The 13,989-nt window shown below is 42.3% G+C and overlaps 1 long non-coding RNA gene across 1 annotated transcript in view; it reads right to left on the bottom strand.

The window, feature by feature from the left end:
* Window positions 1–1,249: 1,249 nt before the first annotated feature.
* Window positions 1,250–13,989, bottom strand: part of LOC106508008 (uncharacterized) — a 78,269-nt gene continuing 65,529 nt past the window's right edge. Inside the window, exons 11-12 of the long non-coding RNA XR_014822653.1 lie at window positions 10,569–10,651; window positions 1,250–1,581 (exon numbers count right to left, since the gene is read on the bottom strand). This is a non-coding gene — a long non-coding RNA (uncharacterized LOC106508008). The remainder of the gene's footprint in view (window positions 1,582–10,568; window positions 10,652–13,989) is intronic.

The following is a 13,989-nucleotide window of genomic DNA, read 5'->3' as shown; positions in this document are numbered from 1 at the left end:
GATCTGACCTGCTGACTGTCCTAGTTATAGTTCACTGGCTTAATTATGCAGGTACGGGAACTAAAGCTCTAAGGAGCTCTCCAGACATCACAGTAGAAGACAGGATCAGGCCTCCTGACTCCATCCAGGGGCCCTTCTCATCTGCTTATCACCTCCTCCGACTTGAAGCTATTTCACCCACCTATGTGTCATCTTGGAAACTGTGGAGCACCTGAAAGCAAGCTGAGAGCCAAGAGGTCTCTGGTACCCATCTCCAAACTCCCCGAAGCTTACCATGTGAGTGGAACACTCAGCAGACATGCAGAAAACCCATGTTAAAATTTATTGACCTCAATTCTCTGTCCTTAGCAGAGGCTCTGGATGCTTTTGGGCTCAAGGTTAACTGTGGGCTTGTTCACCATTGGTTGGCCTTAGATGCTTTGAGGCCTTTGTATTTCATTAATGCTTTCCTACCATAGAACAGCAAAGTGAGGTCAGAGAGGACAGGCGATGGGACTTCAGGGTCCTCCCTGTCATTCTTGCCAATAGTAAGAGCAAGAGCAGTCAGACAACTTGGTTCAAACCCTACAAACATTGACTATGGTCGGACTACTTACTAACCCTCTCTGAGCTTCATTTTCCTTATCTGAAGACTGGGGACTAATAATACTTAGCTTACTCAATAACTCATTCTTTTGTTCCTTCAACCAGCATCGTAGGGAGGTATTCTCTGTCCCAAGAACTAGCCTATGCACTGGACTCATAGAAGAGACATGGCCACTGTCCTCATGAAGCTTATAATATAATAAGGAAAAGAAATTACAGTCTAATGTTATACTCTATGGCAATGCATGTTAGAGGAAGAACTGCAGCTGAAGGAATACAAACCAGGGAAACTGGGCAAACTTGGGCCAAGCTGGGTCTTGAAGGAGCAGAGTAACAAGGTGACCTGAGGAATGAGGAGGAGCTAATGTTGTTGAGGGAGCAGAAGGGGCCCAAAAAAATGTGCTAGGCCCTGGAATTCCCTTGTCCAAAGACCTGGACAAGAGAGAGCAGAGTGGTGAGGATGAATGAGATAATGAGACAATGCACATAAAGAATGTATCACATAGTGGATGGCACATACTAGGTGCTCAGGAAATGCCACTGGTCCTTTCCTTTTAACAACATATCCATAGACTTTATTTTCTCGAACCCAAGACCAGAGATGTAAGCTTAAGATGAAAAATTTTACTTTAATTATATGGCTTTAAAATGAAAAAAGCCCATATTCTAATCAAGGCATAGTTTTTATTGGAAAAGCATGTGTTTCAGTTTTCAGATAAATGGAAGAACATTTTTGAACAAAAAATACATTTGTTTTTAAAATTTTTTTGGTATGATACAGCCACTCTTCCTTGTCCACACAAGGAATTTACAACTCTCTGACTTCAGATTTGAGTGAACACAAATGTTACTGTTTGTTCTGTAACTTCTGATGGTCTTCACACACCTTTCCCTCTTTGATCATTCCAGGGTTTTTCACATCAGGGTTCTCAGGATTGGAGCCTGGACTATAGAAGCTTCATGAAACATTAAACCATAGGGAACCCACTGAAGGCTCTGTTAATTAAAAAAAAAGGATGAGAGCACCAACCTCCAATGCATATGTGTTCTTATTTTTCTTAGAGTTTTTTCATAATGCATGTGCCAACAGAAAATAAGTCCCCTCTTTTTTTGAAGTAATCTTGGCTTATATTGCACAAATTAATATTACCATCTTGATTGATTCATAGTCTGATAACAGAATACCAGTGTGAATAGGCACAAGAAGTGGTAGAAAAATCAGGAAAGGATTTGTTGAGCATTTAGCATTTTTTTAAAAGATATTCACGTCAGGACTGAAGGTATCTCTCCCTTCCTCCCTCCCTCTTTCCTTTCTTCTTTCCTTCCATCCTTCTCTCTTTTAAAAATAAAACATCTCTCATCTATTAAATAGCAATAATTACTTCTGTTTTTCCAGGACTCTGCCAATGATAACAACACATTCTCGCTTTCTTGTTCCCAGTGTACTGTAAGGGAGGTAGGTCTTCTTTTTAACATCTTTCCCATTTTGCAATACCTTGAACTTGTCCAAGACTGTGTAGATTGTGAGGGACAGGCTAAATCATCACTCCAAGTTCTGGCCTCTATTTGTCATCCCATGTTTCTTTTCCCACTATATCCACCCAGTCTCTAAGGACAAGCTTTGAAATTCAATAGAGTAAAATCTTCATGAGGGCAGAGACCTTGGTTGTTTGATTCAGCATTCTATCTCCATTGCTTAGCATTTCAGTGCCTAAAACATCCAAAATCTCAATAAACACTTTTTTTATTAAATTAAAATCCATGCTCCCTCTTTTATGGACTCAAGAGTTGATGCTGAAGTGATTACTTGTGGAGTGATAACAAGCAGCTGGTGCCCAAAAAGGTGAAAAACTAAAGCCTTATGGAGACTTAAGGGTAAGAACTGACATAAATCTGTGCCAGGGCAGCAAACACAACATCCACAAGCGCACAGAGATTTATTCCACATGCAAGCATCACCCCAGCTGGTGGGGGTGGGGTGGGGTAAGGAGGCTGGTGGGACATCCCCTGACTCCCATTCTTGCATCTTCCTTTCCCTAAAGACATCACTACAGGATGCTGGAGCTCTGAGGGTTTCCTATAATTTGCTCTAAAAAATTCACTGGGTTTTTCCAATCTGTTAGTACTTCCTCCTTAAAGCTTTTGCTTCTCAAATTGGTAAGCATTTAATTTCAGTTACAAAATTAGTTGCTTACTGGTATGACATATTAAACTGATAATTTACCCAAGAACAACCTGTTATAATTTACACAGCATTTTCACAAGACAACCATTTTATTAAGAAAGAAAGAAGATCAGGAAAGTTAAGTGTTTTGCCCTAGATCACATAGCTAATAATTTATAATACCAAATCCAGACCTTTTAACTAAAGATGCTCAGTCATTCCATTATGACATGGCCAATGTGATGTTGGTACTTATCTACCAAGCAATCCATGAAAATAATGGGCAGTAAGGGAATCAGGGAAACCAAGCTGACCCCACTTAGGACTCTTCCCTTATTTACCACGGATGCCATAGACACAGCCCACTCTTTCCCAGTCCCCCTTCCCAAATCCCTCCTTATTGTATCTGTGGTGGCAGTGGTGGCTGTAGCAACATCTGTGACTCCTTAGGGTAAATTCAGAGGACCTCTCTTCTGAGCATCTTGCTTCCTTGTCAGCTTAACAAGAATATTCTCAAGACACGCATCCTCAGCCTATAAAAGATGAAGCTCCTCATACTCTCTTTAAACTTTCTCCTTCTTCTGTAACCCTCAGCCCTGTCCCTGGCTCACCCACATAGATGCCTAAGTTAGCAACTCAGAAGTCAAGCCGGGCTCTTCTCACTCACTCTTCTTCTCTTCACCATCTGGTCCCTAAGACTGCTTGATTCTTACTCTGAAGACTTTCTTCAGTCTGTGTCCACTTCCTGACCCTAATGATACCTTTAAGTCCCCATCGTGGGTTTCTGCAAGTGTTTCCCAATTGGTCTCCCCACTGATAGCTCCCATCAGCATCTCTGTGAAATGAAAAGTGTAATGTTTGACCCTGCTCTATACACAGCGGAAAGCAGAGGCCAGGGCCAGTGTGAAGTGCTCTACAACCCTTTCCAAGAGCAGGCAGGAGGCAGTGCCCCTGTGTACGTGTCTGTCCTCTCTTGCTGACTTCTGCCCCACCTTGCTCTGCCCACAGTTTTCTTCAAAGAAACCACACTGCTGATCAACAGTTGGACCTTCTAAAGTAGGACCCTATGCCTGGTCAATAGAAAGTGATATCCTGACCTAGACCAGAAGGAAGATCAAGGGTGACAACATCTAAGAGGAAGTGGACATGACCTCAAAACATACATTACAACCCCATGCTGGGTAAGCTCTGGGACTCCCCCAGGGCAGTTCTCAGCAGAAGTACCCAAAACATGTGTCTGCTGCCCTCATAGGGAGCTCCCAATCAGCTCTGAATATTTGTTCTTACTCTGAGCACAGTTCCCTCCTCTCCAGGGAACTGGTCCATAGCAGGGACAAGTGAGGAGAAAAGAGAGCCAGATGTTGGGCCAGAAGGCCCCTGGTGACTATGGTTGTCATCACCTCCTGAAGCCTGTCTCCCCACTGCTTAGATGAGACTAGGGAGCCTTGCCAGCCTCACCTCCTGGGTCACAGTGAGAAACGAGACTCACACAACATATTGAGGTCAGTCTTAGAGAGGGTGGAAGATGTTGGTTTTGGAGTCAGAAGATCTGGGGTTTAGGTCCAAGCTGTGCCACTCACTGTCTAATCTAGGCCCAGCCACTCATCTTCTCTGAACCTCAGTGTCTTCATCTGCTAAATGAATTAACAGTACACCCCTCACTGAGGGCTCATGTTGGCAGAACAACACCTATGAATCATAAAGCACAATCCACATACAGTGAGATGATATGGTTCTCCATACATGAGGTGCTTCCTGGAGCCCTAGATCATGTCAGGGGTTCTCTTCACAGCTCAGCCCTGCATCTCACTGGGTGTCTGCTGTCTGGGTGTCTGCTGTCTTGACCCCACCTGCTCGCGGAGAGCATGTCCCTGGGTTATGTGTGATGAAGGCCTGGAAACTCCCATTGGAGGGATCCTGGCACGTCTGGAGATGGTCTCTTTCTGTGGGTGGTCTGGTCCAAACAAACATTAAGTATGAATCAGTCTCTAGCAAAGGTGCAAGGACCACAAGATGGGGCAGATCCCCTCAGGGTAGGAGCACTTACAGAATGCCTGGGAATGTCCCTGTTGGGATTGCCTATTTTTAGGTGAGTGTGCCCCTGTGTGTTTCACGTGTGTGTGTGTGTGTGTATGTGTGAAAGAAAAGCAGACAGTAGTGGCTTGCTTGGGGCCCATTCAGGTTCTTTAGCCAAGTCAGCCATGCCTGCGGTAGAGGTAAGGAAGGGTAAGGAGAGCCCTTCACTCACACCACATGGCCTGGCCTTCACCCTGGCTCTGCTTGGTCTCTCCCAGGCTGGGCCTCAGCCACATGCCTCCCTTTCTTGCCTTCCCCACTCGGAGAAGTCTGCATGGGTCGTGATGGCAGGTGTTAGGGAGCAGAGAGCCTTCTGTGAAACTGGGAAGATCCTGCTTCAGGAGATGCTCTACAGCCAGGGAGATCTGCCCTTCCAGAAGCCAGGATTTATTTCTACTTGTAGCAGCACCTGCTATGGGGAAAATTTTGCTTCCATGACTTCTGGGAATTGAACTTTGTCATATCATATAGGGGATCACGGAATACAAAAGGCTGACTAAAACTCTCGATTCTTGGAGTTCCTGTTGTGGCTCAGCAGAAACAAATCTGACTGGGAACTATGGGGTTGCGGGTTCGATCCCTGGCCTCACTCAGTGGCTTAAGGATCTGGTGTTGCCCTGAACTGTGGTGTAGGTTGAGGACGTGGCTTGGATCTGGTGTTGCTGTGGCTGTGGCATAGTCTGGCAGCTGTGGCTCCAATTTGAACCCTAGCCTGGGAATCTCCATATGCAACACAGGTGTTGCCCTAAAAAGCAAAATAATAATACTAATAATAATTATAATAAAATTGGAAAAAAATAAAAAATAAAACTCTCAATTCTTTATGGAGCAAAAGTAAATAAGTAGGGAACCTAAATGTATCAACAGAGGGATGAATACAGTAGATGTGGTACATATATGTAGTGGGTATATAATTCAGCCATAAAAAAAGAATGAAATAATGCCATTTGCAGTAATATGGATGGACATAGAAATTATCACACTAAGTGAAGTCAGACAAAGACAAATATCATAGGAGATCACTAATATATGGAACCTAATAAAAATGATGCAAAAAACCTTATCCACAAAACAGAAACAGACTTGAAGATTTTGAAACCAAACTTATGGTTACCAAGGGAGAAACACTGGGGCGGGGTGAGGGATAAATTAGGAGTTTGAGATTAACATACACACACTATTACACATAAGATTGATAAGTAGCAAGGACCTACTATATAGCACAGGGACATCTACCCAATACTCTGTAATAATCTATATGAGAAAAGAATCTGAAAAAGGATGAAGATATGTATACATATAACTGATTCACTTCGCCATACACCTGAAATGCACACAACAATGTAAGTCGACTATACTCCAATGAATTTTTTTTTTAAAGTAAGTAAGAAGGATGCTGTGACCTAAAGATCAGTTTAAGAAAACTGTGATTTAAAATTGCTGGGCTTGGGGAGTCCCTACTGTGGCCCAGCAGTGATGAATCCAACTAGTACCCATGAGATATGGATTTGATCCCTGGCCTCTCTAGTGGCTTAAGGATCCAGCATTGCCATGAGTTGTGGCGTAGGTAGAAGAGGTGGCCTGGATCCAGCATTGCTGTGGCTGTGCTGTAGGCCAGCAGCTATAGCTCTGATTTGACCCCTAGCCTAGGAACTTCCACATGCTGCAGGTTCGGCCCTAAAATAAATAAATAAGTAAGTAAGTAAGTAAGTAAGTAAATAAATAAATAAATAAATAAATAAAATAAAACCTGTTAGGGAGTCCAATTTTACCTAACAACAAGAGTAAACAAGGAGAAAGGGCGCTGGACCAGGGCTCAGGGAACAGGGCTCTTTCCCGCTCTCCCCCGTTTGGCCTGTCAGCTCCCTGAGGACTGTGTCTCATTTTGCTCATAACTGTCTCTCTTGCTGTGCCTGGCACACACCAGGAAGCTGATTAAAAGTAGGGACAGTACTCTCCCTTTAATGGTTTCACTTTCCACAGTTTCATTTATCTATAGTCAACTTTGGTCTGAAAATATTAAATGGAAAATTCCAGAAATAAACAATTTCCAAGTTTTAAATGTTGAGCCCTTCTGACTATAGCATGTTGCAATCTTGTGCTGTCCTGCTCCATCCTGCCTGGGTCGTGAATCATCCCTTTGTCTAGTAGCTGTATATGCCACCTGCCCACTAGGGTAGGAAAAAGCATAGTATATTGGGGTTTGGCACTACCCGTGGTTTCAGGCATCCGCTAGGTGTCTTGGGACGTATATTCAGGTAAAGGGGGTCTATTGTATTTATTGGCATATTGGCATGCTGATATATTCAAAACATATCAGTGTACATTATAAAAGCACTGTGGACACTATGTATATATTTCTTTAGGGAAAAGCCTGGAAAGACATTAACACTGTTACAGTAACAGCATTATCTTTTCAAGTTACTTTACTTTTCCTGCTTTTTATCTCTATTCTATAACTTTCTACTATAACATATCTTCATTGTATAAGAAAAAGTTGAAAGTATACATGTAAATATATATAACTATGTCTCCAATACCTCTTTCAGTTTTTCATTTCCTTTTGGACAATCACAGTAAACCACAAAACAGAGATCTGGGGGGCTGTGAAAAATACAATGTTAATTCGGATAAAGATAAAACTATTTTCAAAATGTGGCAACCAGAAGCAAAAATGGAAGTTGTTTTTGTTTCCAATGATGCGCAAAGCATCACTGCACATAGCTCAGTGTGAGCTACCAACACACAGCAAGAACTAAGAAAGGCTTAATCCAATCAACTTGAAAACAACTCAAACACTGGCTCACCAAACCTCAGGATACTACACTGTGGACCACTACTGTGCTTTAAAGTATTCTGTAGTTTTAAAACATCAAGTATGTACATTATAGCATTTTATAGAAATACTTATATAAAAGAATGCAAAGTTGCCTGTATATACTTATGTATAATTCTGCGAAAGCGCATGTTTATTAAGGAAGATGAAACTTTAAACAATGAAAAATAGAAGTATTTTGTAGCCTTGCTTAGTTTTATAGTTTTTATAAAAACCAAATAGAACATAGTGAACGCCTACATACCAGTAATTAAAATAATTTAATTACTGAAGTAATTTAAAGTAATTTAATTTCTGAAGTTCCTTGGAACTCCATAAAATTATAAGCAAAAGTATGTAGGGAAACTGATGCTCATGTACCATCCTGTTGTTGGGAATGTAGATCAAAGTTTTCTGAAGCATGACTTGGAAACATATATGTCCAAATTTTAAAGTTTCATTCTCTTCTTACAACCAATTCTGTCTTAAGAATCTTAACGAGGAATAATCTGAAATTCAGAGACATTTATCTGACTATTATTTGTGATGGGAGAAAAGAGGAGTTATCAAAATATCCTTCAGTAAGAAATGGGTTGAACAGATAAATCAACAGCATGAATACCTAAGCAACCATTGAAAACTTTCTATGAAGGAATAATTCATATTATGAAAATAAAGTTTCATCAGAACATACAAATATGAGATTACTAAATAAGAACATGCCACATAATTACATTTTTTCAAAGACCGAAGAATGTAAAACAAAATATTGACAAAGGTGGTTTCTAGATGGTGGAATTTGGGTGGTTTTAATTCTCTCACATTTTTTCTAACTTCCACATTTTCTATAACAAACATATTACTTCCCAGTTAATGATTGCTCAAAATAGGTAACAGGTAAAATTGTGAGGCAGACGCTTCATTTCTGGTTCCGTAGAAGATAAAATTTTTATCCACCATATGCATGTCCTTTTGACCCTACCTGCAAACAAATCCACTTTTCACCTCAACCCTTCCATGATATACAAAAAAAAACTTAGTAAAATCTTGGCTCCTGGCATGAAGTTCAAGTATGCATGCTTGCATATGTACATGCATGTTCACATACACATACACACATTGGACAAACACCCTTGGCAGGAAGAGTGGTGCCCAGGACCAGAGGCCCCCCTGAAGCCCCAGCCTACCTGACTCTCCATGGACCCTTAGGCAAAGTATGCCCCTTCTCTGGGTTCCAGCTTCACCCAATAAATGAGTGAATTGAACTAGAATGTCTCTAAAGAGTCTGCACTGGTGGTATTTTATTCCAGGGGAAATATTCCTGGAAGGAACAAAGATTTGTAAAGGAGAAAGAAATAAATCTTAGAGGCGATGTCCCCGACCTCTGGGCCCCTCTTCTCTTTGGGATTTGAAGTGAAGAAGGAGCTCTTGTGAGGCTCCTGTCAGGAGGTTTGGGGGCATGGCAGGGGCTGTTTCAGAAAGCAAGCTCTCAAAGGGTGTGGGAAGAATGAAAAGGGTTTATGAGCTTGGGCTAAAGTTCCAAGAAGGTTTGAAACACTGCACACAGCCAGTGCAACAGGAATTTACTGCCAGCAGGGCCTCGGGTAGGCACACTCTCAATCCCTTGCTTTAACATCTCAAAGAGGAGGCGTGGGTACTCTGGGGGCTCTGCAGAGCAGTGGGACCCTGCAAGGAGGGGGGCTGCTATCCTGGAGCTGGAGCCCTGGGTCTCAGCTAACTCCCCTGCTTCCAGGCTGGGGCACCTTTGCTCAGTCTCTTCTCAAGTTGGCTAGTATCAGTCCAGAATCTGAGAATCTATCTTCTCAGATCCTCAGTTTCCCCAGTTGTGAATGAAAGGTTAGATTAGATCAATTCGGAGGTCCTCTCCAAGTCTGACCCTGAATAAAAGCTCTGGATTTGAATATTACAAGCCCTTCTGGCTGTTTAGCTTATGTTGAACAGGTATGTAATGCTGATACTGGCTATCAGTGGTGCAATGAACATCACAAGGATTTGCTCCTCTTATGTGAATAATGAAACGTGTCGAGTAGCACAAAACTTGTAGACCTTTACCTGCCTCTCTTCTGTGCCCTAGAAGAGCAGTACAGGCATTGTACTTCATTGTTGTAGTGACTGATTTTTGTTCCTTACCATTTTTTCCTACCTATTTTAATTTCTTTTCCATTTTCTTCTTTCTTCTTCTTCTTTTTTTTTTTTAAATTTTTGGTATGTCACACATGAGATAGAGGTCACAATTTCCCCTATCTCCTCTGGATATGGGAACGAGGAATACTCAATTTCATATTGAACAGCAGACTCTATGGCCCAAGATCCTCTGGTGTGAAGTCCAAACTTGAATTTTCATTCTAGTTTGATGTCCAGAAATTGGCAAGTACATCAAAAATTAAATGTGAGTCCTAGTCTGTGTTTTCTACATACAAAGGACAGTTTTAAGGTTACATAGAAGAAGGGAAGTGTTAAACAGGAATTGTATGCCCGGCATCTGTGTGGGAATTCTGCCCTCCAGCCAGGCTTAGCCCTTCACTCTAGGAGACTTACAGGGTAGAGCCCTCCACCTAGGGTGGGGTGTCTGTCTGGGCTGGAGAGAAAAGTAGGCTCATCTGGTGGTATGCTGCATTATCAGTGTTTACTGCTCCCAGAGAGCATGCTGATGGTTTTCAGGAGATGCATACTTCATGCGTAAGCAGGTCTCTTGTCTACCAACAAGACCTTGACTATGGACTGTTTATAATCTCACCTTGCAGTCTGGGAGGGATAGCACTCATGGTATAGCAGTATCCTAGGCCCCAAAACTCCCCTTGTTAGCCACCTTTCATCAACTTGGCAGAAAAGTCATTTTACCGCAAATGAAGTAGATGGATCGTTCATTCATTCTAGTGCACGAGTTGGGTTATTAATGAGACTTACTCCTTGAAGAGCTCTCACAGGGAGGGTCAGGGTGCTGGCTCTGCATTAGGCTGCATGATTTTGAATCCCAAGTCTTCTCCTTCCTAGTTGTGAAAGCACAAGCAAACCATTTAGCTTTTCTGGTCCCCCATTGCCTTGTCTATAAAATGGAAACAATAATAACGCTTACCTCACTCAGTTGTTGTAAGAATTAACCGTGCCCTCAGAATAGTACCTGGCACAAAGTCAGCATGCAATACAAGTCAGCTCTCCCCATTTCTATGAGAGAGACGTATCAATTTCTGAAGTACATCATTGTGTGTTGTGTGCTTTAATAGATGTGCACAGCCTGGAAATGATTGACTTTGGAAGCTTCACAGAAGCGTCTTGATCAGAGAAGCAGAACCACTTCATGTGCTACAGAATTAGAGATTCATTGTCAGGGCTTGGTCCTCACAATTGTAGGAACTGCCTAATCAGTTGATGTGAGGCTACTGCTTCAGTGTTTGGTGCTAGATTACAAGTCAGCAGGGCAGGCAGTGGGGAAAGAGAAATGGGCATCAAGTGGGGGAAGAAATGATGGATCGCAACCTGCAAGGACCAACTGGAGTTCATCATCTCCTCTCCCTATCTCTAGGTGATGATTCCAGTGACCTGCAGGAAAAGCTGGTCTTCCCTGTAGAGTTCTACATGCTAGTCCAGGATTCAGAGATGCAAGAGGTGCTCTGATGAGAACTGGAGGAGCTGAGACTCAGCTGCTGCATCCCTCCACCCCCCAGGTAAACCAGCAGATCAGGGACAATATGAATAAGGCACCAAGATACATGGTGCCCTGCATCAACTTTCTTAATATTATAACATAGTAGCTTCACTTCTATATTCCAAATATTTTGAAAAAAAAAATGTTTCTTATGGCCAATGCTGCTATGTAAGAGGAGTCTGGGAACATAGCTCTAGCCTATCTAAGTTGCCCCAGAACAAAACCACCACAGTTCCACAGATGGAATTGAATGTGAAAGACTGTTTGCCAACAATGAGAAATGAGGATATTCCAGACCTGGGGAATATAATTTGCAGAGAATGAAAATGTCTGGTGTGTTTAGAATGTTCCTAATGTGGCAGCATGAAGTGTTTTGTTACTAGGCCATAGAATCAGTCCAATATAACCATGAGCCACTGCAATGTGAGGAAGTACAGATCTATCTATGAAATTGGTTGTAATTTTTCATTAGCCAAAGACTGACTTATTTTCCTTCTAGCTAATGTCTCTACCACTACCAAGCAATTAGACAACAGCAATGAAAGGAGGGTTGAGCCTGGAGCCAGGATTCACTCTATGGGTGACTTTGACCCAATATCCCACCCTCTGAACCTTGGTAACCTCATCTCTAAAGGGAGGGATTTGAAGCCAAGTGGTAGCCAACCCTCCAGAGTAATTTCAAACTTTGATTCTTTGATTTTTCTGGCAACTACTGGGAGATAAAATGGGCACAGATATTTAATTCTGGTGGAAACCAAAATAGAAAATGCAGGGCCCTTTGCCATATCACTTGGCTTTTATCTCTAGATCCTGGAAGCTGTTACAGACAATGCAGCCTCCCTCAGCTGTTCCTGGGGTCTAGGCTTGATGTGGGTTAGGTGTCCAAGGCCATGTCAAGGCTAAATTGTCTTTGCTTTGGTAGCACTAGCCTTACAGTATGCCAGAATCATCCAGGAATGTCAGTACATGTCAGATGAAGGAACATATGCTCTGGTCCTGGTGGCCCCATAGATTTGGGAACTCATGTATTGGCCACTTTGAGGACACACTGTGTAGCTCTCCTCTTCAGGGAGACTCTGAATCTGAAACTTTCTTCAAGTCCACTGTAATCTCACCCTATAGCCCTGGGAAGACTACAGGATTGAATAACCAGGGAGGGAGGTCAGGACAGAAGCTGGGTGCATGGCTCGTGTTTGAAGTAACATGAATTTTAAACAAAGAAACAGTCACCTCGCCTTTAATCCTATGGCTATATTAATAAATACTTTGATCAATATTTCTAGATATAAGTATCTCCTCTTTTTAAAATTCTTGGGGAGAAGTTCCTACTATGGTATAACAGGTTAAGGATCAGACATTACCTCTGCAGCAGCTCAGGTTTGATCCCTGGACCAGCACAATGGGTTAAGGATCCAGCACTGGTCACGGTCGCAGCCGCGGCTCAGATTCGATCCCCTGCCCCAAAAATTTCATATGCCATGGGTACAGCCAAAGAAATAGTAAAAAATAAAATTCTTGGGGAAAGTCAGACAACTGCCTGTCATTCTTCGCCTGTTTTCAAAGATGTTCCAGTGTTGGAACCCAGGGAAACCATTGTGTTCTTTGTGGAGCCCAATAAAATGTTGATACATTTAATTTCTCTCTCTTATGGAAAATCAATTTTGCTAAAAGACGGTATGTCTGTGTTTCACGCATGCAAAAAAAATTTTTTTTTTTTAGGGCTGCACCTGTGGCATATGGAGGGTCCCAGGTTAGGGGTCTAATTGGAGCCAAGTTGCCTGCCTACGCCACAGCCATGCCAGATCTGAGCCTCGTCTGTGACCTACACCACAGCCCACGGCAACGCCAGATCCTTAACCCACTGAGTGAGGCCAGGGATCGAACCGGCAACCTCATGGTTCCTGGTCAGATTTGTTTCCACTGTGCCATGACAGGAATTCCTGCATGCAAAATTTTGAATATAGAAAAATGCAGATTTTGGAGTTCCCATCGTGGCTCAGTGGAAATGAATCTGACTGGGAACCATGAGATTGTGGGTTCAATCTCTGGCCTTGTTCAGTGCGTTAAGGATCTGGCATTACCATGAGCTGTGGTGTAGGTCGCTGACTCAGCTCGGATCTGGCGTTGCTGTGGCTCTGGTGTTGGCCAGTGGCTACAGCTCTGATTGGACCCCTAGCCTGGGAACCTCCATATGCTGCGGGTACAGCCCTAAAAGGACAAAAGACAAAAAAAAAAAAAAAAAAAAAAAAAGGAAAGAAAGAAAAGAAAAGAAAAGAAAGAAAATGCAGATTTTGGAGAACTGGCTTCAGATCTGGGCTTTACTGCTCACCAGTTGCATGTGTACTAGGAAATGATTTCATCTCTGAGCCTTAGTGCTTTCTTCTGTAAAAGGGCATAATAACACTGATTGTTTAAAGATCCTAAATAATATGGCGTATATAAACTGTGGTAAACGTTCAATAAGTATTACTTCTTTTCCTTGCTCTACTTCAAATGATAAAGATAATTGTGTTTCTGAGTTTTCCTATTCTTATTTGTCTTTTATTCATTTATTTGTTTTGTTCCGTGCTTGCCCTTGCAAGCAGGCAGGTGGGAATAGGCACAAAGAGCTTGAGAAAAAAAAAAGTAATGGTAAAAAGAAAACTGAACGTATTATTTTTTTGCATACAAATTGCTAAAAGA

This window comes from Sus scrofa, chromosome 13 (assembly GCF_054392235.1).
Source record: "Sus scrofa isolate SSC_HxYL_T2T_F1_AM1 chromosome 13, Sscrofa_HxYL_maternal_Yorkshire_Landrace_v2.0, whole genome shotgun sequence".
Taxonomy (NCBI): Eukaryota; Metazoa; Chordata; class Mammalia; order Artiodactyla; family Suidae; genus Sus; species Sus scrofa.
Note: the sequence above shows the minus strand (reverse complement) of the source record. Positions and strands in the feature narration are given on the sequence as shown.